The sequence below is a fragment of the Amia ocellicauda genome, unplaced genomic scaffold (genome assembly GCF_036373705.1).
Source record: "Amia ocellicauda isolate fAmiCal2 unplaced genomic scaffold, fAmiCal2.hap1 HAP1_SCAFFOLD_40, whole genome shotgun sequence".
In the NCBI taxonomy this organism is placed as follows: domain Eukaryota; kingdom Metazoa; phylum Chordata; class Actinopteri; order Amiiformes; family Amiidae; genus Amia; species Amia ocellicauda.
This window is the reverse complement of record NW_027102973.1, coordinates 650,147-669,523: the sequence shown is the minus strand read 5'-3', so window position 1 is coordinate 669,523 and position 19,377 is coordinate 650,147. Positions and strand designations below refer to the sequence as shown.

At 45.8% G+C, this 19,377-nt stretch overlaps 17 non-coding genes and 32 pseudogenes across 17 annotated transcripts; all 49 read left to right on the top strand.

Annotated features, from left to right (window-relative positions):
* The first annotated feature begins 249 nt into the window (after positions 1 to 249).
* On the top strand, positions 250 to 368 carry LOC136734729 (uncharacterized; annotated as a pseudogene).
* Positions 369 to 578: 210 nt separating this feature from the next.
* On the top strand, positions 579 to 697 carry LOC136735042 (uncharacterized; annotated as a pseudogene).
* Positions 698 to 921: 224 nt separating this feature from the next.
* Positions 922 to 1,040, top strand: LOC136734730 (uncharacterized; annotated as a pseudogene).
* Positions 1,041 to 1,263: 223 nt separating this feature from the next.
* On the top strand, positions 1,264 to 1,382 carry LOC136734638 (5S ribosomal RNA). Its single transcript, XR_010810614.1, has one exon. It is a non-coding gene; the product is annotated as a 5S ribosomal RNA (ribosomal RNA).
* A 210-nt stretch (positions 1,383 to 1,592) lies between these two features.
* Positions 1,593 to 1,711, top strand: LOC136734972 (uncharacterized; annotated as a pseudogene).
* A 210-nt stretch (positions 1,712 to 1,921) lies between these two features.
* On the top strand, positions 1,922 to 2,040 carry LOC136734640 (5S ribosomal RNA). The gene has a single exon (XR_010810616.1). It is a non-coding gene; the product is annotated as a 5S ribosomal RNA (ribosomal RNA).
* A 216-nt stretch (positions 2,041 to 2,256) lies between these two features.
* LOC136734897 (uncharacterized) lies at positions 2,257 to 2,375 on the top strand (annotated as a pseudogene).
* Positions 2,376 to 2,601: 226 nt separating this feature from the next.
* Positions 2,602 to 2,720, top strand: LOC136734561 (5S ribosomal RNA). Its single transcript, XR_010810537.1, has one exon. It is a non-coding gene; the product is annotated as a 5S ribosomal RNA (ribosomal RNA).
* A 216-nt stretch (positions 2,721 to 2,936) lies between these two features.
* LOC136734896 (uncharacterized) lies at positions 2,937 to 3,055 on the top strand (annotated as a pseudogene).
* A 210-nt stretch (positions 3,056 to 3,265) lies between these two features.
* LOC136735065 (uncharacterized) lies at positions 3,266 to 3,384 on the top strand (annotated as a pseudogene).
* Positions 3,385 to 3,609: 225 nt separating this feature from the next.
* Positions 3,610 to 3,728, top strand: LOC136734996 (5S ribosomal RNA). Its single transcript, XR_010810714.1, has one exon. It is a non-coding gene; the product is annotated as a 5S ribosomal RNA (ribosomal RNA).
* Positions 3,729 to 3,938: 210 nt separating this feature from the next.
* Positions 3,939 to 4,057, top strand: LOC136734971 (uncharacterized; annotated as a pseudogene).
* Positions 4,058 to 4,267: 210 nt separating this feature from the next.
* Positions 4,268 to 4,386, top strand: LOC136734853 (uncharacterized; annotated as a pseudogene).
* A 225-nt stretch (positions 4,387 to 4,611) lies between these two features.
* LOC136734625 (5S ribosomal RNA) lies at positions 4,612 to 4,730 on the top strand. Its single transcript, XR_010810601.1, has one exon. It is a non-coding gene; the product is annotated as a 5S ribosomal RNA (ribosomal RNA).
* A 216-nt stretch (positions 4,731 to 4,946) lies between these two features.
* LOC136734895 (uncharacterized) lies at positions 4,947 to 5,065 on the top strand (annotated as a pseudogene).
* Positions 5,066 to 5,275: 210 nt separating this feature from the next.
* Positions 5,276 to 5,394, top strand: LOC136734852 (uncharacterized; annotated as a pseudogene).
* Positions 5,395 to 5,618: 224 nt separating this feature from the next.
* On the top strand, positions 5,619 to 5,737 carry LOC136734945 (uncharacterized; annotated as a pseudogene).
* Positions 5,738 to 5,946: 209 nt separating this feature from the next.
* On the top strand, positions 5,947 to 6,065 carry LOC136734596 (5S ribosomal RNA). The gene has a single exon (XR_010810572.1). It is a non-coding gene; the product is annotated as a 5S ribosomal RNA (ribosomal RNA).
* A 220-nt stretch (positions 6,066 to 6,285) lies between these two features.
* LOC136734808 (uncharacterized) lies at positions 6,286 to 6,404 on the top strand (annotated as a pseudogene).
* Positions 6,405 to 6,959: 555 nt separating this feature from the next.
* LOC136734692 (5S ribosomal RNA) lies at positions 6,960 to 7,078 on the top strand. Its single transcript, XR_010810668.1, has one exon. It is a non-coding gene; the product is annotated as a 5S ribosomal RNA (ribosomal RNA).
* A 218-nt stretch (positions 7,079 to 7,296) lies between these two features.
* LOC136734827 (uncharacterized) lies at positions 7,297 to 7,414 on the top strand (annotated as a pseudogene).
* Positions 7,415 to 7,630: 216 nt separating this feature from the next.
* Positions 7,631 to 7,749, top strand: LOC136734537 (uncharacterized; annotated as a pseudogene).
* Positions 7,750 to 7,962: 213 nt separating this feature from the next.
* On the top strand, positions 7,963 to 8,081 carry LOC136734687 (5S ribosomal RNA). Its single transcript, XR_010810663.1, has one exon. It is a non-coding gene; the product is annotated as a 5S ribosomal RNA (ribosomal RNA).
* Positions 8,082 to 8,291: 210 nt separating this feature from the next.
* Positions 8,292 to 8,410, top strand: LOC136734679 (5S ribosomal RNA). The gene has a single exon (XR_010810655.1). It is a non-coding gene; the product is annotated as a 5S ribosomal RNA (ribosomal RNA).
* A 216-nt stretch (positions 8,411 to 8,626) lies between these two features.
* On the top strand, positions 8,627 to 8,745 carry LOC136734984 (5S ribosomal RNA). Its single transcript, XR_010810712.1, has one exon. It is a non-coding gene; the product is annotated as a 5S ribosomal RNA (ribosomal RNA).
* Positions 8,746 to 8,956: 211 nt separating this feature from the next.
* On the top strand, positions 8,957 to 9,075 carry LOC136735068 (uncharacterized; annotated as a pseudogene).
* Positions 9,076 to 9,299: 224 nt separating this feature from the next.
* On the top strand, positions 9,300 to 9,418 carry LOC136734940 (uncharacterized; annotated as a pseudogene).
* Positions 9,419 to 10,851: 1,433 nt separating this feature from the next.
* Positions 10,852 to 10,970, top strand: LOC136734760 (uncharacterized; annotated as a pseudogene).
* Positions 10,971 to 11,192: 222 nt separating this feature from the next.
* Positions 11,193 to 11,311, top strand: LOC136734906 (uncharacterized; annotated as a pseudogene).
* A 229-nt stretch (positions 11,312 to 11,540) lies between these two features.
* On the top strand, positions 11,541 to 11,659 carry LOC136734926 (uncharacterized; annotated as a pseudogene).
* Positions 11,660 to 11,869: 210 nt separating this feature from the next.
* LOC136734667 (5S ribosomal RNA) lies at positions 11,870 to 11,988 on the top strand. Its single transcript, XR_010810643.1, has one exon. It is a non-coding gene; the product is annotated as a 5S ribosomal RNA (ribosomal RNA).
* Positions 11,989 to 12,202: 214 nt separating this feature from the next.
* LOC136735075 (uncharacterized) lies at positions 12,203 to 12,321 on the top strand (annotated as a pseudogene).
* Positions 12,322 to 12,535: 214 nt separating this feature from the next.
* On the top strand, positions 12,536 to 12,654 carry LOC136734695 (5S ribosomal RNA). Its single transcript, XR_010810671.1, has one exon. It is a non-coding gene; the product is annotated as a 5S ribosomal RNA (ribosomal RNA).
* Positions 12,655 to 12,866: 212 nt separating this feature from the next.
* LOC136735005 (uncharacterized) lies at positions 12,867 to 12,985 on the top strand (annotated as a pseudogene).
* Positions 12,986 to 13,200: 215 nt separating this feature from the next.
* On the top strand, positions 13,201 to 13,319 carry LOC136734530 (uncharacterized; annotated as a pseudogene).
* A 210-nt stretch (positions 13,320 to 13,529) lies between these two features.
* Positions 13,530 to 13,648, top strand: LOC136735000 (uncharacterized; annotated as a pseudogene).
* A 209-nt stretch (positions 13,649 to 13,857) lies between these two features.
* LOC136735003 (uncharacterized) lies at positions 13,858 to 13,976 on the top strand (annotated as a pseudogene).
* A 214-nt stretch (positions 13,977 to 14,190) lies between these two features.
* Positions 14,191 to 14,309, top strand: LOC136734731 (uncharacterized; annotated as a pseudogene).
* Positions 14,310 to 14,530: 221 nt separating this feature from the next.
* LOC136734572 (5S ribosomal RNA) lies at positions 14,531 to 14,649 on the top strand. The gene has a single exon (XR_010810548.1). It is a non-coding gene; the product is annotated as a 5S ribosomal RNA (ribosomal RNA).
* Positions 14,650 to 14,865: 216 nt separating this feature from the next.
* On the top strand, positions 14,866 to 14,984 carry LOC136734663 (5S ribosomal RNA). The gene has a single exon (XR_010810639.1). It is a non-coding gene; the product is annotated as a 5S ribosomal RNA (ribosomal RNA).
* A 210-nt stretch (positions 14,985 to 15,194) lies between these two features.
* LOC136735058 (uncharacterized) lies at positions 15,195 to 15,313 on the top strand (annotated as a pseudogene).
* A 215-nt stretch (positions 15,314 to 15,528) lies between these two features.
* LOC136734709 (5S ribosomal RNA) lies at positions 15,529 to 15,647 on the top strand. The gene has a single exon (XR_010810685.1). It is a non-coding gene; the product is annotated as a 5S ribosomal RNA (ribosomal RNA).
* A 216-nt stretch (positions 15,648 to 15,863) lies between these two features.
* Positions 15,864 to 15,982, top strand: LOC136734894 (uncharacterized; annotated as a pseudogene).
* Positions 15,983 to 16,192: 210 nt separating this feature from the next.
* On the top strand, positions 16,193 to 16,311 carry LOC136735070 (uncharacterized; annotated as a pseudogene).
* A 215-nt stretch (positions 16,312 to 16,526) lies between these two features.
* On the top strand, positions 16,527 to 16,645 carry LOC136734891 (uncharacterized; annotated as a pseudogene).
* Positions 16,646 to 16,855: 210 nt separating this feature from the next.
* Positions 16,856 to 16,974, top strand: LOC136734851 (uncharacterized; annotated as a pseudogene).
* A 225-nt stretch (positions 16,975 to 17,199) lies between these two features.
* LOC136734637 (5S ribosomal RNA) lies at positions 17,200 to 17,318 on the top strand. The gene has a single exon (XR_010810613.1). It is a non-coding gene; the product is annotated as a 5S ribosomal RNA (ribosomal RNA).
* Positions 17,319 to 17,528: 210 nt separating this feature from the next.
* Positions 17,529 to 17,647, top strand: LOC136734618 (5S ribosomal RNA). The gene has a single exon (XR_010810594.1). It is a non-coding gene; the product is annotated as a 5S ribosomal RNA (ribosomal RNA).
* Positions 17,648 to 17,863: 216 nt separating this feature from the next.
* On the top strand, positions 17,864 to 17,982 carry LOC136734878 (uncharacterized; annotated as a pseudogene).
* Positions 17,983 to 19,377: the final 1,395 nt, after the last annotated feature.

Here is a 19,377-nt window from a genome sequence, read left to right as displayed (position 1 = left end):
AAGGGGGTCAAACACAGTATTAGTATGGTGTTCCTAATAATCCTTTAGGTGAGTTCATCGTAGCTCTTAATACTCTCTTTCTGTCTGGAGGAGATATAATTGAAGTATTGTACACGTACCCGGCTACTTTCAACACCCATTGCTGCACTGATATTTTTCCCTCCATTTTTCTTTATCCATTTTTTTTTTGCTGGAAGTTCCGTCAATACCCGTCAGCCTTTAAGAGACATCATGCAGCCAGGCCTCTTGGCTTGCGGCCACACCATCCTGAACGCGCCCGATCTTGTCAGATCTCGGAAGCTAAATGGGGCAGGGCCTGGTCAGTACTTGGATGGGAGACCTCCTAGAAATACCAGGTGCTGCAAGCTTTTTACGTCTCCTGGGTAACTTCATCGTAGCTCTTAATACTCTCTTTCTGTCTCCAGGAGATATAATTGAAGAATTGTACACGTACCCGGCTACTTTCAACACCCTTTGCTGCACTGGTATATTTCCCTCTATTTTTCTTTTTTTTTTTTGCTGGCAGTTCCGTCAATACCCGCCAGCCTTTAAGAGACATCATGCAGCCAGGCATCTCGGCTTGCGGCCACACCATCCTGAACGCGCCCGATCTCGTCAGATCTCGGAAGCTAAACGGGGCAGGACCTGGTCAGTACATGATAGTGAGACCTCCTGGAAATACCTAGTGCTGCAAGCTTTTACGTCTCCTGGGAAACTTTATCGTAGCTCTTAATACTCTCTCTCTGTCTGGAGGAGATATATTTGAAGTATTGTACACGTATCCAGCTACTGTCAACACCCTTTGCTGCACTGATATTTTTCCATCCATTTTTCTTTTTTCTTTTTTTCTTTTTTTTTTTTGCTGGAAGTTCCGTCAATACCCGCCAACCTTTAAGAGACATCATGCAGCCAGGCCTCTTGGCTTGCGGCCACACCGTCCTGAACGTGCCCGATCTCGTAAGATCTCGGAAGCTAAACGGGGCAGGACCTGGTCAGTACTTGGATGGGAGACCTCCTAGAAATACCAGGTGCTGCAAGCTTTTTACGTCTCCTGGGTAACTTTATCGTAGCTCTTAATACTCTCTATCTGTCTGGAGGAGATATAATTGAAGTATTGTACACGTACCCGGCTACTTTCAACACCCATTACTGGACTGATATTTTTCCCTCCATTTTTCTTTTTCTTTTTTTTTTTTTTTTTTTGCTGGAAGTTCCGTCAATACCCGCCAGTCATTAAGAGACATCATGTAGCCAGGCTTCTCGGCTTGCGGCCACACCGTCCTGAATGCGCCCGATCTCGTCAGATCTCGGAAGCTAAACGGGGCAGGGCCTGGTCAGTACTTGGATGGGAGACCTCCTAGAAATACCAGGTGCTGCAAACTTTTTACGTCTCCTGGGTAACTTCATCGTAGCTCTTAATACTCTCTTTCTGTCTCCAGGAGATATAATTGAAGAATTGTACACGTACCCGGCTACTTTCAACACCCTTTGCTGCACTGGTATATTTCCCTCTATTTTTCTTTTTTTTTTTTGCTGGAAATTCCGACAATACCCGCTAGCCTTTAAGAGACATCATGCAGCCAGACATCTCGGCTTGCGGCCACACCGTCCTGAACGCGCCCGATCTTGTCAGATCTCGGAAGCTAAACGGGGCAGGACCTGGTCAGTACTTAAATGTGAGACCTCCTGGAAATACCAGGTGCTGCCAGCTTTTTACGTCTCCTGGGGAACTTCATCGTAGCTCTTAATACTCTCTTTCTGTCTAGAGAAGATATAATTGAAGAATTGTACACGTACCCGGCTACTTTCAACACCCTTTGCTGCACTGGTATTTTTCCCTCTATTTTTCTTTTTTTTTTTTGCTGGCAGTTCCGTCAATACCCGCCAGCCTTTAAGAGACATCATGCAGCCAGGCATCTCGGCTTGCGGCCACACCATCCTGAACTCGCCCGATCTCGTCAGATCTTGGAAGCTAAACGGGGCAGGGCCTGGTCAGTACTTGGATGGGAGACCTCCTGGAAATACCTGGTGCTGCAAGCCTTTTACGTCTCCTGGGTAACTTCATCGTAGCTCTTAATACTCTCTTTCTGTCTCCAGGAGATATAATTGAAGAATTGTACACGTACTAGGCTACTTTCAACACCCTTTGCTGCACTGATATTTTTCCCTCCATTTTTCTTTTTATTTTATTTTTTTGCTGGAAGTTCCGTCAATATCCGCCAGCCTTTAAGAGACATCATGCAGCCAGGCCTCTTGGCTTGTAGTCACACCGTCCTGAACGCGCCCGATCATATCAGATTTCGGAAGCTAAACGGGGCAGGGCCTGGTCAGTACTTGGATGTGTGACCTCCTGGAAATACCAGGTGCTGCAAGCTTTTTACTTCTCCTGGGTAACTTCATCGTAGCTCTTAATACTCTCTTTCTTTCTCCAGGAGATATAATTGAAGTATTGTACACGTACCCGGCTACTTTCAACACCCTGTGCTGCACTGGTATTTTTCCCTCCATTTTTCTTTTTCTTTTTTTTTTTTTTTTTTTTTTGCTGGAAGTTCCGTCAATACCCGCCAACCTTTAAGAGACATCATGCAGCCAGGCCTCTCGGCTTGCGGCCACACCGTCCTGATTGCGCCCGATCTCGTCAGATCTCGGAAGCTAAACGGGGCAGGGCCTGGTCAGTACTTGGATGGGAGACCTCCTAGAAATACCAGGTGCTGCAAGCCTTTTACGTCTCCTGGGTAACTTCATCGTAGCTCTTAATACTCTCTTTCTGTCTCCAGGAGATATAATTGAAGAATTGTACACGTACTAGGCTACTTTCAACACCCTTTGCTGCACTGATATTTTTCCCTCCATTTTTCTTTTTATTTTATTTTTTTGCTGGAAGTTCCGTCAATATCCTCCAGCCTTTAAGAGACATCATGCAGCCAGGCCTCTTGGCTTGTAGTCACACCGTCCTGAACGCGCCCGATCATATCAGATTTCGGAAGCTAAACGGGGCAGGGCCTGGTCAGTACTTGGATGTGTGACCTCCTGGAAATACCAGGTGCTGCAAGCTTTTTACTTCTCCTGGGTAACTTCATCGTAGCTCTTAATACTCTCTTTCTTTCTCCAGGAGATATAATTGAAGAATTGTACACGTACCCGGCTACTTTCAACACCCTGTGCTGCACTGGTATATTTCCCTCTATTTTTCTTTTTTTTTTTTGCTGGCAGTTCCGTCAATACCCGCCAGCCTTTAAGAGACATCATGCAGCCAGGCATCTTGGTTTGCAGCCACACCATCCTGAACGCGCCCGATCTCGTCAGATCTCGGAAGCTAAACGGGGCAGGACCTGGTCGGTACATGAATGTGAGACCTCCTGGAAATACCTGTTGCTGCAAGCTTTTACGTCTCCTGGGTAACTTTATCGTAGCTCTTAATACTCTCTATCTGTCTGGAGGAGATATAATTGAAGTATTGTACACGTACCCGGCTACTTTCAAAACCCATTACTGGACTGATATTTTTCCCTCCATTTTTCTTTTTCTTTTTTTTTTTTTTTTTTTTTTGCTGGAAGTTCCGTCAATACCCGCCAGCCATTAAGAGACATCATGTAGCCAGGCTTCTCGGCTTGCGGCCACACCGTCCTGAATGCGCCCGATCTCGTCAGATCTCGGAAGCTAAACGGGGCAGGGCCTGGTCAGTACTTGGATGGGAGACCTCCTAGAAATACCAGGTGCTGCAAGCTTTTTACGTCTCCTGGGTAACTTCATCGTAGCTCTTAATACTCTCTTTCTGTCTCCAGGAGATATAATTGAAGAATTGTACACGTACCCGGCTACTTTCAACACCCTTTGCTGCGCTGGTATATTTCCCTCTATTTTTCTTTTTTTTTTTTGCTGGAAGTTCCGTCAATACCCGCTAGCCTTTAAGAGACATCATGCAGCCAGACATCTCGGCTTGCGGCCACACCGTCCTGAACGCGCCCGATCTTGTCAGATCTCGGAAGCTAAACGGGGCAGGACCTGGTCAGTACTTAAATGTGAGACCTCCTGGAAATACCAGGTGCTGCCAGCTTTTTACGTCTCCTGGGGAACTTCATCGTAGCTCTTAATACTCTCTTTCTGTCTGGAGAAGATATAATTGAAGAATTGTACACGTACCCGGCTACTTTCAACACCCTGTGCTGCACTGGTATATTTCCCTCTATTTTTCTTTTTTTTTTTTGCTGGCAGTTCCGTCAATACCCGCCAGCCTTTAAGAGACATCATGCAGCCAGGCATCTCGGCTTGCGGCCACACCATCCTGAACGCGCCCGATCTCGTCAGATCTCGGAAGCTAAACGGGGCAGGACCTGGTCAGTACATGAATGTGAGACCTCCTGGAAATACCTGGTGCTGCAAGCTTTTACGTCTCCTGGGTAACTTTATCGTAGCTCTTAATACTCTCTATCTGTCTGGAGGAGATATAATTGAAGTATTGTACACGTACCCGGCTACTTTCAAAACCCATTACTGGACTGATATTTTTCCCTCCATTTTTCTTTTTCTTTTTTTTTTTTTTTTTTTTTTGCTGGAAGTTCCGTCAATACCCGCCAGCCATTAAGAGACATCATGTAGCCAGGCTTCTCGGCTTGCGGCCACACCGTCCTGAATGCGCCTGATCTCGTCAGATCTCGGAAGCTAAACGGGGCAGGGCCTGGTCAGTACTTGGATGGGAGACCTCCTAGAAATACCAGGTGCTGCAAGCTTTTTACGTCTCCTGGGTAACTTCATCGTAGCTCTTAATACTCTCTTTCTGTCTGGAGGAGATATAATTGAAGAATTGTACACGTACTAGGCTACTTTCAACAGCCTTTGCTGCACTGATATTTTTCCCTCCATTTTTCTTTTTATTTTATTTTTTTGCTGGAAGTTCCGTCAATATCCGCCAGCCTTTAAGAGACATCATGCAGCCAGGCCTCTTGGCTTGTAGTCACACCGTCCTGAACGCGCCCGATCATATCAGATTTCGGAAGCTAAACGGGGCAGGGCCTGGTCAGTACTTGGATGTGTGACCTCCTGGAAATACCAGGTGCTGCAAGCTTTTTACGTCTCCTGGGTAACTTCATCGTAGCTCTTAATACTCTCTTTCTTTCTCCAGGAGATATAATTGAAGAATTGTACACGTACCCGGCTACTTTCAACACCCTGTGCTGCACTGGTATATTTCCCTCTATTTTTCTTTTTTTTTTTTGCTGGCAGTTCCGTCAATACCCGCCAGCCTTTAAGAGACATCATGCAGCCAGGCATCTCGGCTTGCGGCCACACCATCCTGAACGCGCCCGATCTCGTCAGATCTCGGAAGCTAAACGGGGCAGGACCTGGTCAGTACATGAATGTGAGACCTCCTGGAAATACCTGGTGCTGCAAGCTTTTACTTCTCCTGGGTAACTTTATCGTAGCTCTTAATACTCTCTATCTGTCTGGAGGAGATATAATTGAAGTATTGTACACGTACCCGGCTACTTTCAAAACCCATTACTGCACTGATATTTTTCCCTCCATTTTTCTTTTTCTTTTTTTTTTTTTTTTTTTTTGCTGGAAGTTCCGTCAATACCCGCCAGCCTTTAAGAGACATCATGCAGCCAGGCATCTCGGCTTGCGGCCACACCATCCTGAACGCGCCCGATCTCGTCAGATCTCGGAAGCTAAACGGGGCAGGACCTGGTCAGTACATGGATGTGAGACCTCCTGGAAATACCTCGTGCTGCAAGCTTTTACGTCTCCTGGGTAACTTTATCGTAGCTCTTAATACTCTCTATCTGTCTGGAGGAGATTTAATTGAAGTATTGTACACGTACCCAGCTACTGTCAACACCCTTTGCTGCACTGATATTTTTCCATCCATTTTTTTTTTTTTTTTTTGCTGGAAGTTCCGTCAATACCCGCCAACCTTTAAGAGACATCATGCAGCCAGGCCTTTCGGCTTGTGGCCACACCGTCCTGAATGCGCCCGATCTCGTCAGATCTCGGAAGCTAAACGGGGCAGGGCCTGGTCAGTACTTGGATGGGAGACCTCCTAGAAATACCAGGTGCTGCAAGCTTTTTACGTCTCCTGGGTAACTTCATCGTAGCTCTTAATACTCTCTTTCTGTCTCCAGGAGATATAATTGAAGAATTGTACACGTACCCGGCTACTTTCAACACCCTTTCCTGCACTGATATTTTTCCCTCCATTTTTCTATTTTTTTTTTTTTTTTTTTTGCTGGAAATTCCGTCAATACCCGCCAGCCTTTAAGAGACGTCATGCAGCCAGACATCTCGGCTTGCGGCCACACCGTCCTGAACGCGCCCGATCTCGTCAGATCTCGGAAGCTAAACGGGGCAGGACCTGTTCAGTACTTGAATGTGAGACCTCCTGGAAATACCTGGTGCTGCAAGCTTTTACGTCTCCTGGGTAACTTTATCGTAGCTCTTAATACTCTCTATCTGTCTGGAGGAGATATAATTGAAGAATTGTACACGTACCTGGCTACCTTCAACACGCTTTGCTGCACTGATATTTTTTTCCTCCATTTTTCTTTTTTCTTTTGTTTCTTGCTGGAAGTTCCATCAATACTCTCCAGCCTTTAAGAGACATCATGCAGCCAGGCCTCTTGGCTTGAGGCCACACCGTCCTGAAGATGCAAAATCTCGTCAGATCTCGGAAGAAAAACTGGGCAGGGTCTGGTCAGTAATTGGATGGGTGACCTCCTGGAAATACCAGGTGCTGAAAGCTTTTTACATCTCCTGGGTAACTTCAGCGTAGCTCTTATACTCTCATTCAGTCTGGAGGAGATATAATTGAAGAATTGTACATGTACCCGGCTACTTTCAACACCCTGTTCTGCACTGATATTTTTCCCTCCATTTTTCTATTTATTTATTTTTTATTTTTTGCTGGAAGTTCCGTCAATACCCGCCAGCCTTTAAGAGACATCATGCAGCCCGGCCTCTTGGCTTGCGGCCACACCGTCCTGAACACGCCCGATCTCGTCAGATCTCGGAAGCTAAACGGGGCAGGGCCTCGTCAGTACTTGGATGGGAGACCTCCTGGAAATACCTGGTGCTGCAAGCTTTTTACGTCTCCTGGGAAACTTCATCGTAGCTCTTAATACTCTCTATCTGTCTGGATTAGATATAATTGAAGTATTGTACACGTACCCGGCTACTTTCAACAGCCTTTGCTGTACTGATATTTTTCCCTCCATTTTCCATTTTTTTTTTTTTTTTTTTGCTGGAAGTTCCGTCAATACCCGCCAGCCTTTAAGAGACATCATGCAGCCAGGCCTCTTGGCTTGCGGCCACACCGTCCTGAACGCGCCCGCTCTCATCAGATTTCGGAAGCTAACGGGGCAGGGCCTGGTCAGTACTTGGATGGGTGACCTCCTGGAAATACCAGGTGCTGCAAGCTTTTTACGTCTCCTGGGTAACTTCATCATAGCTCTTAATACTCTCTTTCAGTCTGTAGGAGATATTATTGAAGAATTGTACACGTACCCGGCTACTTTCAAAACCCTTTGCTGCACTGATATTTTTCCCTCCATTTTTCTTTTTTCTTTTTTTTTTTGCTGTAAGTTCCGTCAATACCCGCCAGCCTTAAAGAGACATCATGCAGCCGTGCCTCTCGGCTTTCGGCCACACCGTCCTGAATGCGCATGATAACGTCAGATCTCGGAAGCTAAACGGGGCAGGACCTGGTCAGTACTTGAATGTGAGACCTCCTGGAAATACCTGGTGCTGCAAGCTTTTACGTCTCCTGGGTAACTTTATCGTAGCTCTTAATACTCTCTATCTGTCTGGATGGAGATATAATTGAAGTATTGTACACGTACCCAGCTACTGTCAACACCCTTTGCTGCACTGATATTTTTCCATCCATTTTTCTTTTTTTTTTTTTCTGCTGGAAGTTCCGTCAATACCCGCCAACCTTTAAGAGACATAATGCAGCCAGGCCTCTCGGCTTGCGGCCACACCGTCCTGAATGCGCCCGATCTCGTCAGATCTCGGAAGCTAAACGGGGCAGGGCCTTGTCAGTACTTGGATGGGAGACCTCCTAGAAATACCAGGTGCTGCAAGCCTTTTACGTCTCCTGGGTAACTTCATCGTAGCTCTTAATACTCTCTTTCTGTCTCCAGGAGATATAATTGAAGAATTGTACACGTACTAGGCTACTTTCAACACCCTTTGCTGCACTGGTATATTTCCCTCTATTTTTCTTTTTTTTTTTTGCTGGCAGTTCCGTCAATACCCGCCAGCCTTTAAGAGACATCATGCAGCCAGGGCTTTCGGCTTGCGGCCACACCGTCCTGAACGCGCCCGATCTCGTCAGATCTCGGAAGCTAAACGGTGCAGGGCCTGGTCAGTACTTGGATGGGAGACCTCCTAGAAATACCAGGTGCTGCAAGCTTTTTACGTCTCCTGGGTAACTTCATCGTAACTCTTAATACTCTCTATCTGTCTGGAGGAGATATAATTGAAGTATTGTACACGTACCCAGCTACTGTCAACACCATTTGCTGCACTGATATTTTTCCATCCATTTTTCTTTTTTTTTTTTTTTTTTGCTGGAAGTTCCGTCAATACCCGCCAACCTTTAAGAGACATCATGTAGCCAGGCCTCTTGGCTTGCGGCCACACCGTCCTGAATGCGCCCGATCTCGTCAGATCTCGGAAGCTAAACGGGGCAGGGCCTGGTCAGTACTTGGATGGGAGACCTCCTAGAAATACCAGGTGCTGCAAGCTTTTTACGTCTCCTGGGTAACTTCATCGTAGCTCTTAATACTCTCTTTCTGTCTCCAGGAGATATAATTGAAGAATTGTACACGTACCCGGCTACTTTCAACACCCTTTGCTGCACTGGTATATTTCCCTCTATTTTTCTTTTTTTTTTTTTGCTGGCAGTTCTGTCAATACCCGCCAGCCTTTAAGAGACATCATGCAGCCAGGCATCTCGGCTTGCGGCCACACCATCCTGAACGTGCCCGATCTCGTCAGATCTCGGAAGCTAAACGGGGCAGGACCTGGTCAGTACATGATAGTGAGACCTCCTGGAAATACCTAGTGCTGCAAGCTTTTACGTCTCCTGGGTAACTTTATCGTAGCTCTTAATACTCTCTCTCTGTCTGGAGGAGATATAATTGAAGAATTGTACACGTACCCGGCTACTGTCAACACCCTTTGCTGCACTGATATTTTTCCATCCATTTTTCTTTTTTCTTTTTTTCTTTTATTTTTTTGCTGGAAGTTCCGTCAATACCCGCCAACCTTTAAGAGACATCATGCAGCCAGGGCTTTCGGCTTGTGGACACACCGTCCTGAATGCGCCCGATCTCGTCAGATCTCGGAAGCTAAACGGTGCAGGGCCTGGTCAGTCCTTGGATGGGAGACCTCCTAGAAATACCAGGTGCTGCAAGCTTTTTACGTCTCCTGGGTAACTTCATCGTAGCTCTTAATACTCTCTTTCTGTCTCCAGGAGATATAATTGAAGAATTGTACACGTACCCGGCTACTTTCAACACCCTTTGCTGCACTGGTATACACTCACCTAAAGGATTATTAGGAACACCATACTAATACTGTGTTTGACCCCCTTTCGCCTTCAGAACTGCCTTAATTCTACGTGGCATTGATTCAACAAGGTGCTGAAAGCATTCTTTAGAAATGTTGGCCCATATTGATAGGATAGCATCTTGCAGTTGATGGAGATTTGTGGGATGCACATCCAGGGCACGAAGCTCCCGTTCCACCACATCCCAAAGATGCTCCATTGGGTTGAGATCTGGTGACTGTGGGGGCCAGTTTAGTACAGTGAACTCATTGTCATGTTCAAGAAACCAATTTGAAATGATTGGACCTTTGTGACATGGTGCATTATCCTGCTGGAAGTAGCCATCAGAGGATGGGTACATGGTGGTCATAAAGAGATGGACATGGTCAGAAACAATGCTCAGGTAGGCCGTGGCATTTAAACGATGCCCAATTGGCACTAAGGGGCCTAAAGTGTGCCAAGAAAACATCCCCCACACCATTACACCACCACCACCAGCCTGCACAGTGGTAACAAGGCATGATGGATCCATGTTCTCATTCTGTTTACGCCAAATTCTGACTCTACCATCTGAATGTCTCAACAGAAATCGAGACTCATCAGACCAGGCAACATTTTTCCAGTCTTCAACTGTCCAATTTTGGTGAGCTTGTGCAAATTGTAGCCTCTTTTTCCTATTTGTAGTGGAGATGAGTGGTACCCGGTGGGGTCTTCTGCTGTTGTAGCCCATCCGCCTCAAGGTTGTACGTGTTGTGGCTTCACAAATGCTTTGCTGCATACCTCGGTTGTAACGAGTGGTTATTTCAGTCAAAGTTGCTCTTCTATCAGCTTGAATCAGTCGGCCCATTCTCCTCTGACCTCTAGCATCAACAAGGCATTTTCGCCCACAGGACTGCCGCATACTGGATGTTTTTCCCTTTTCACACCATTCTTTGTAAACCCTAGAAATGGTTGTGCGTGAAAATCCCAGTAACTGAGCAGATTGTGAAATACTCAGACCGGCCCGTCTGGCAACAACAACCATGCCACGCTCAAAATTGCTTAAATCACCTTTCTTTCCCATTCAGACATTCAGTTTGGAGTTCAGGAGATTGTCTTGACCAGGACCACACCCCTAAATGCATTGAAGCAACTGCCATGTGATTGGTTGGTTAGATAATTGCATTAATGAGAAATTGAACAGGTGTTCCTAATAATCCTTTAGGTGAGTGTATTTCCCTCTATTTTTCTTTTTTTTTTTTGCTGGCAGTTCCGTCAATACCCGCCAGCCTTTAAGAGACATCATGCAGCCAGACATCTCGGCTTGCAGCCACACCGTCCTGAACGCGCCCGATCTTGTCAGATCTCGGCAGCTAAACGGGGCAGGACCTGGTCAGTACTTGGATGGGAGACCTCCTAGAAATACCAGGTGCTGCAAGCCTTTTACGTCTCCTGGGTAACTTCATCGTAGCTCTTAATACTCTCTATCTGTCCAGAGGAGATATAATTTAAGTATTGTACACGTACCCAGCTACTGTCAACACCCTTTGCTGCACTGATATTTTTCCATCCATTTTTTTTTTTTTTTTTTTTTTTTTTTTTTGCTTGAAGTTCTGTCAATACCCGCCAACCTTTAAGAGACATCATGCAGCCAGGCATCTCGGCTTGCGGCCACACCATCCTGAACGTGCCCGATCTCGTCAGATCTCGGAAGCTAAACGGGGCAGGACCTGGTCAGTACATGAATGTGAGACCTCCTGGAAATACCTGGTGCTGCAAGCTTTTACGTCTCCTGGGTAACTTTATCGTAGCTCTTAATACTCTCTATCTGTCTGGAGGAGATATAATTGAAGTATTGTACACGTACCCTTCTACTGTCAACATCCTTTGCTGCACTGATATTTTTCCATCCATTTTTCTTTTTTTTTTTTTTTTTTTTTTTTTTTTTTTTGCTGGCAGTTCCGTCAATACCCGCCAGCCTTTAAGAGACATCATGCAGCCAGGGCTTTCGGCTTGCGGCCACACCGTCCTGAACGCGCCCGATCTCGTCAGATCTCGGAAGCTAAACGGTGCAGGGCCTGGTCAGTACTTAAATGTGAGACCTCCTGGAAATACCAGGTGCTGCCAGCTTTTTACGTCTCCTGGGTAACTTCATCGTAGCTCTTAATACTCTCTTTCTGTCTGGAGAAGATATAATTGAAGAATTGTACACGTACCCGGCTACTTTCAACACCCTTTGCTGCACTGGTATTTTTCCCTCTATTTTTCTTTTTTTTTTTTGCTGGCAGTTCCGTCAATACCCGCCAGCCTTTAAGAGACATCATGCAGCCAGGCATCTTGGCTTGCGGCCACACCATCCTCAACGCTCCCGATCTCGTCAGATCTCGGAAGCTAAACGGGGCAGGGCCTGGTCAGTACTTGGATGGGAGACCTCCTAGAAATACCAGGTGCTGCAAGCTTTTTACGTCTCCTGGGTAACTTCATCATAGCTCTTAATACTCTCTATCTGTCCGGAGGAGATATAATTGAAGTATTGTACACGTACCTAGCTACTGTCAACACCCTTTGCTGCACTGATATTTTTCCATCCATTTTTTTTTTTTTTTTTTTTTTGCATGAAGTTCTGTCAATACCCGCCAACCTTTAAGAGACATCATGCAGCCAGGCGTCTCGGCTTGCGGCCACACCATCCTGAACTCGCCCGATCTCGTCAGATCTTGGAAGCTAAACGGGGCAGGACCTGGTCGGTACATGAATGTGAGACTTCCTGGAAATACCTGGTGCTGCAAGCTTTTACGTCTCCTGGGTAACTTTATCGTAGCTCTTAATACTCTCTATCTGTCTGGAGGAGATATAATTGAAGTATTGTACACGTACCCAGCTACTGTCAACACCCTTTGCTGCACTGATATTTTTCCATCCATTTTTCTTTTTTTTTTTTTTTTTGCTGGAAGTTCCGTCAATACCCGCCAACCTTTAAGAGACATAATGCAGCCAGGCCTCTCGGCTTGCGGCCACACCGTCCTGAATGCGCCCGATCTCGTCAGATCTCGGAAGCTAAACGGGGCAGGGCCTGGTCAGTACTTGGATGGGAGACCTCCTAGAAATACCAGGTGCTGCAAGCCTTTTACGTCTCCTGGGTAACTTCATCGTAGCTCTTAATACTCTCTTTCTGTCTCCAGGAGATATAATTGAAGAATTGTACACGTACTAGGCTACTTTCAACACCCTTTGCTGCACTGGTATATTTCCCTCTATTTTTCTTTTTTTTTTTTTTGCTGGCAGTTCCGACAATACCCGCCAGCCTTTAAGAGACATCATGCAGCCAGGCATCTCGGCTTGCGGCCACACCATCCTGAACGCGCCCGATCTCGTCAGATCTCGGAAGCTAAACGGGGCAGGACCTGGTCAGTACATGAATGTGAGACCTCCTGGAAATACCTGGTGCTGAAAGCTTTTACGTCTCCTGGGTAACTTTATCGTAGCTCTTAATACTCTCTATCTGTCTGGAGGAGATATAATTGAAGTATTGTACACGTACCCAGCTACTGTCAACATCCTTTGCTGCACTGATATTTTTCCATCCATTTTTTTTTTTTTTTTTTTTTTTTGCTGGACGTTCCGTCAATACCCGCCAGCCTTTAAGAGACATCATGCAACCAGGCCTCTCGGTTTGCGGACACACAGTCCTGAACGCGCCCGATCTCGGAAGATCTCGGAAACTAAATGGGGCAGGGCCTGGTCAGTACTTGGATGGGAGACCTTCTGGAAATACCAGGTGCTGCCAGCTTTTTACGTCTCCTGGGGAACTTCATCGTAGCTCTTAATACTCTCTTTCTGTCTGGAGAATATATAATTGAAGAATTGTACACGTACCCGGCTACTTTCAACACCCTTTGCTGCACTGGTATTTTTCCCTCTATTTTTCTTTTTTTTTTTGGCTGGCAGTTCCGTCAATACCCGCCAGCCTTTAAGAGACATCATGCAGCCAGGCATCTCGGCTTGCAGCCACACCATCCTGAACGCGCCCGATCTCGTCAGATCTCGGAAGCTAAACGGGGCAGGACCTGGTCAGTACATGAATGTGAGACCTCCTGGAAATACCTCGTGCTGCAAGCTTTTACGTCTCCTGGGTAACTTTATCGTAGCTCTTAATACTCTCTATCTGTCCGGAGGAGATTTAATTGAAGTATTGTACACGTACCCAGCTACTGTCAACACCCTTTGCTGCACTGATATTTTTCCATCCATTTTTTTTTTTTTTTTTTGCTGGAAGTTCCGTCAATACCCGCCAACCTTTAAGAGACATCATGCAGCCAGGACTTTCGGCTTGCGGCCACACCATCCTGAACTCGCCCGATCTCGTCAGATCTTGGAAGCTAAACGGGGCAGGACCTGGTCAGTACATGAATGTGAGACCTCCTGGAAATACCTGGTGCTGCAAGCTTTCACGTCTCCTGGGTAACTTTATCGTAGCTCTTAATACTCTCTATCTGTCTGGAGGAGATATAATTGAAGTATTGTACACGTACCCAGCTACTGTCAACACCCTTTGCTGCACTTATATTTTTCCATCCATTTTTCTTTTTTTTTTTTTTTTTGCTGGAAGTTCCGTCAATACCCGCCAGCCTTTAAGAGACATCATGCAGCCAGACATCTCGGCTTGCGGCCACACCGTCCTGAACGCGCCCGATCTCGTCAGATCTCGGAAGCTAAACGGGGCAGGACCTGGTCAGTAATTGGATGGGTGACCTCCTGGAAATACCAGGTGCTGAAAGCTTTTTACATCTCCTGGGTAACTTCAGAGTAGCTCTTAATACTCTCATTCAGTCTGGAGGAGATATAATTGAAGAATTGTACATGTACCCGGCTACTTTCAACACCCTGTCCTGCACTGATATTTTTCCCTCCATTTTTCTATTTATTTATTTTTAATTTTTTGCTGGAAGTTCCGTCAATACCCGCTAGCCTTTAAGAGACATCATGCAGCCCGGCCTCTTGGCTTGCGGCCACACCGTCCTGAACACGCCCGATCTCGTCAGATCTCGGAAGCCAAACGGGGCAGGGCCTGGTCAGTACTTGGATGGGAGACCTCCTGGAAATACCAGGTGCTGCAAGCTTTTTACGTCTCCTGGGAAACTTCATCGTAGCTCTTAATACTCTCTATCTGTCTGGAGGAGATATAATTGAAGTATTGTACACGTACCCGGCTACTTTCAACAGCCTTTGCTGCACTGATATTTTTCCCTCCATTTTTCTTTTTTCTTTTTTTTTTTGCTGGAAGTTCCGTCAATACCCGCCAGCCTTAAAAAGACATCATGCAGCCAGGCCTTTCGGCTTGTGGCCACACCGTCCTGAATGCGCCCGATCTCGTCAGATCTCGGAAGCTAAACGGGGCAGGGCCTGTTCAGTACTTGGATGGGAGACCTCCTAGAAATACCAGGTGCTGCAAGCTTTTTACGTCTCCTGGGTAACTTCATCGTAGCTCTTAATTCTCTCTTTCTGTCTCCAGGAGATATAATTGAAGAATTGTACACGTACCCGGCTACTTTCAACACCCTTTGCTGCACTGGTATATTTCCCTCTATTTTTCTTTTTTTTTTTTGCTGGCAGTTCCGTCAATACCCGCCAGCCTTTAAGAGACATCATGCAGCCAGGCATCTCGGCTTGCGGCCACACCATCCTGAACTCGCCCGATCTCGTCAGATCTTGGAAGCTAAACGGGGAAGGACCTGGTCGGTACATGAATGTGAGACCTCCTGGAAATACCTGGTGCTGCAAGCTTTTACGTCTCCTGGGTAACTTTATCGTAGCTCTTAATACTCTCTATCTGTCTGGAGGAGATATATTTGAAGTATTGTACACGTACCTAGCTACTGTCAACACCCTTTGCTGCACTGATATTTTTCCATCCATTTTTCTTTTTTTTTTTTTTTTTTGCTGGAAGTTCCGTCAATACCCGCCAACCTTTAAGAGACATCATGCAGCCAGGCCTCTCGGCTTGCGGCCACACCGTCCTGATTGCGCCCGATCTCGTCAGATCTCGGCAGCTAAACGGGGCAGGGCCTGGTCAGTACGTGGATGGGAGACCTCCTAGAAATACCAGGTGCTGCAAGCCTTTTACGTCTCCTGGGTAACTTCATCGTAGCTCTTAATACTCTCTTTCTGTCTCCAGGAGATATAATTGAAGAATTGTACAAGTACTAGGCTACTTTCAACACCCTTTGCTGCACTGATATTTTTCCCTCCATTTTTCTTTTTATTTTATTTTTTTGCTGGAAGTTCCGTCAATATCCGCCAGCCTTTAAGAGACATCATGCAGCCAGGCCTCTTGGCTTGTAGTCACACCGTCCTGAACGCGCCCGATCATATCAGATTTCGGAAGCTAAACGGGGCAGGGCCTGGTCAGTACTTGGATGTGTGACCTCCTGGAAATACCAGGTGCTGCAAGCTTTTTACTTCTCCTGGGTAACTTCATCGTAGCTCTTAATACTCTCTTTCTTTCTCCAGGAGATATAATTGAAGAATTGTACACGTACCCGGCTACTTTCAACACCCTGTGCTGCACTGGTATATTTCCCTCTATTTTTCTTTTTTTTTTTTGCTGGCAGTTCCGTCAATACCCGCCAGCCTTTAAGAGACATCATGCAGCCAGGCATCTCGGCTTGCGGCCACACCATCCTGAACGCGACTGATCTCGTCAGATCTCGGAAGCTAAACGGGGCAGGACCTGGTCAGTACATGAATGTGAGACCTCCTGGAAATACCTAGTGCTGCAAGCTTTTACGTCTCCTGGGTAACTTTATCGTAGCTCTTAATACTCTCTTTCTGTCTGGAGGAGATATAATTGAAGAATTGTACACGTACTAGGCTACTTTCAACAGCCTTTGCTGCACTGATATTTTTCCCTCCATTTTTCTTTTTATTTAATTTTTTTGCTGGAAGTTCCGTCAATATCCGCCAGCCTTTAAGAGACATCATGCAGCCAGGCCTCTTGGCTTGTAGTCACACCGTCCTGAACGCGCCCGATCATATCAGATTTCGGAAGCTAAACGGGGCAGGGCCTGGTCAGTACTTGGATGTGTGACCTCCTGGAAATACCAGGTGCTGCAAGCTTTTTACGTCTCCTGGGTAACTTCATCGTAGCTCTTAATACTCTCTTTCTTTCTCCAGGAGATATAATTGAAGAATTGTACACGTACCCGGCTACTTTCAACACCCTGTGCTGCACTGGTATATTTCCCTCTATTTTTCTTTTTTTTTTTTGCTGGCAGTTCCGTCAATACCCGCCAGCCTTTAAGAGACATCATGCAGCCAGGCATCTCGGCTTGCGGCCACACCATCCTGAACGCGCCCGATCTCGTCAGATCTCGGAAGCTAAACGGGGCAGGACCTGGTCAGTACATGAATGTGAGACCTCCTGGAAATACCTGGTGCTGCAAGCTTTTACGTCTCCTGGGTAACTTTATCGTAGCTCTTAATACTCTCTATCTGTCTGGAGGAGATATAATTGAAGTATTGTACACGTACCCGGCTACTTTCAAAACCCATTACTGCACTGATATTTTTCCCTCCATTTTTCTTTTTCTTTTTTTTTTTTTTTTTTTTTTGCTGGAAGTTCCGTCAATACCCGCCAGCCATTAAGAGACATCATGTAGCCAGGCCTCTCGGCTTGCGGCCACACCGTCCTGAATGCGCCCGATCTCGTCAGATCTCGGAAGCTAAACGGGGCAGGGCCTGGTCAGTACTTGGATGGGAGACCTCCTAGAAATACCAGGTGCTGCAAACTTTTTACGTCTCCTGGGTAACTTCATCGTAGCTCTTAATACTCTCTTTCTGTCTCCAGGAGATATAATTGAAGAATTGTACACGTACCCGGCTACTTTCAACACCCTTTGCTGCACTGGTATATTTCCCTCTATTTTTCTTTTTTTTTTTTGCTGGCAGTTCCGTCAATACCCGCCAGCCTTTAAGAGACATCATGCAGCCAGGCATCTCGGCTTGCGGCCACACCATCCTGAACGCGCCCGATCTCGTCAGATCTCGGAAGCTAAACGGGGCAGGGCCTGGTCAGTACTTGGATGGGAGACCTCCGAGAAATACCAGGTGCTGCAAGCCTTTTACGTCTCCTGGGTAACTTCATCGTAGCTCTTAATACTCTCTTTCTGTCTGGAGGAGATATAATTGAAGAATTGTACACGTACTAGGCTACTTTCAACACCCTTTGCTGCACTGATATTTTTCCCTGCATTTTTCTTTTTATTTTATTTTTTTGCTGGAAGTTCCATCAATATCCGCCAGCCTTTAAGAGACATCATGCAGCCAGGCATCTCGGCTTGCGGCCACACCGTCCTGAACGTGCCCGGTCTCGTCAGACCTTGGAAACTAAACGGGCCAGGGCCTGGTTAGTACTTGGATGGGTGACCTCCAGGAAATACCAGGTGATGCAAGCTTTTTACGTCTCCTGGGTATCTTCATCGTAGCTCTTAATACTCTTTATCTGTCTGGAGGAGATATAATTGAAGTATTGTACACTTTGTCTTAGGGACAGTCTGGCTAGCAGTGACTGAGTGGTTGACAGACGACAAGCAACGGAATGTACGTGCTCTGTGATGTCATAGCAGTCAGCTGAGAGAGGCTCGTGATGTCATCGCTGAGCTGTCTGTCTGTCTGTCTGTCTCTCTCTCTCTCTTTCTCTCTCTCTCTCTCTCTCTCTCTTCCTCTCAATTCAATTCATTTGTATTGTCAAAGCAATTGGACATACATACATATATATATATATATATATATATATATATATATACATACATACATACATCCATACATGCTAGAAAGTCATTACTATGTTATCTTAAAGGCTAACTAAGCAGAACATATATCATTATAGAACAGAGTTCATAGGTCAACACATGGTTTTAGGGAACAGGCACGTAGCACTCGCAACCTGTAGCTCTGTTGCCAGAACCGGAATCAGAAACCAACCAAGTCTTTGCCGGCAACAGAAGAGTTAAACTATGAGAAGGAGATTGAGCGAAGAATTATTTTAAAGGACTTTATTAAATAAATAACTTCACAGACCCACCTGATCAGTGGAGTTTTACAGCTGGACAATTGACTAAGTCGACTGAATACGAAAGTCATTTAAATAGCTATTTGAGTCTTAAGAAACTTGACCCTTGGAACGAACAGGGCCCTGCTTTCCTCAAAGACTTTGTCTTCAAGTAACTACGGTGGAACCCTGCTTACAAAGAAGATTTTGTGCACAACCTTGGAGCCTTCAAACCAGTGGAAAATCTGTTTGGAAAAGACTCTACATTCGCGAAACCCCAACTTCCAGGTGCATCGACTGAGTGGAAGTTCTTGGACAAAGCCGAACCGGACTGCCTTTGTTCCAAACCACACGGACCTCGTGCCGTGTGCTGTTATCTGAGCCCGAAGCCAGAGAGGCCTCTCTGCGACAAAGTTCACATAAGTTTAACAGTTTGGAGTTTGTGATTCATGACATTTGAGAAATCAATTAGAAATGTTAATCTGTGATTCATAACTCTAGAATGTGTAATATCATTTAGTTTTCTTAAATATAAATGTGTGTTGCATTCAACTGTTTTGTTGATAATTTTAGAAATAAAATCTGTCAACGCCGAGAAATATCTTCTCATTCCTGTTTAACTGTTTAGTCTGAAATTGACACAAGTTAATAGACATTAGATTATTGGTGGCCCTGCCTATCCTTAATCATTGAATAATAATCAGTTAAGGGAAATTGTGGTAACAAATAGGATCTTTCTCGGCACCTAAACGTAAATGAGACTGATATATATATAACGAGAAGTTACCTGACATAAATA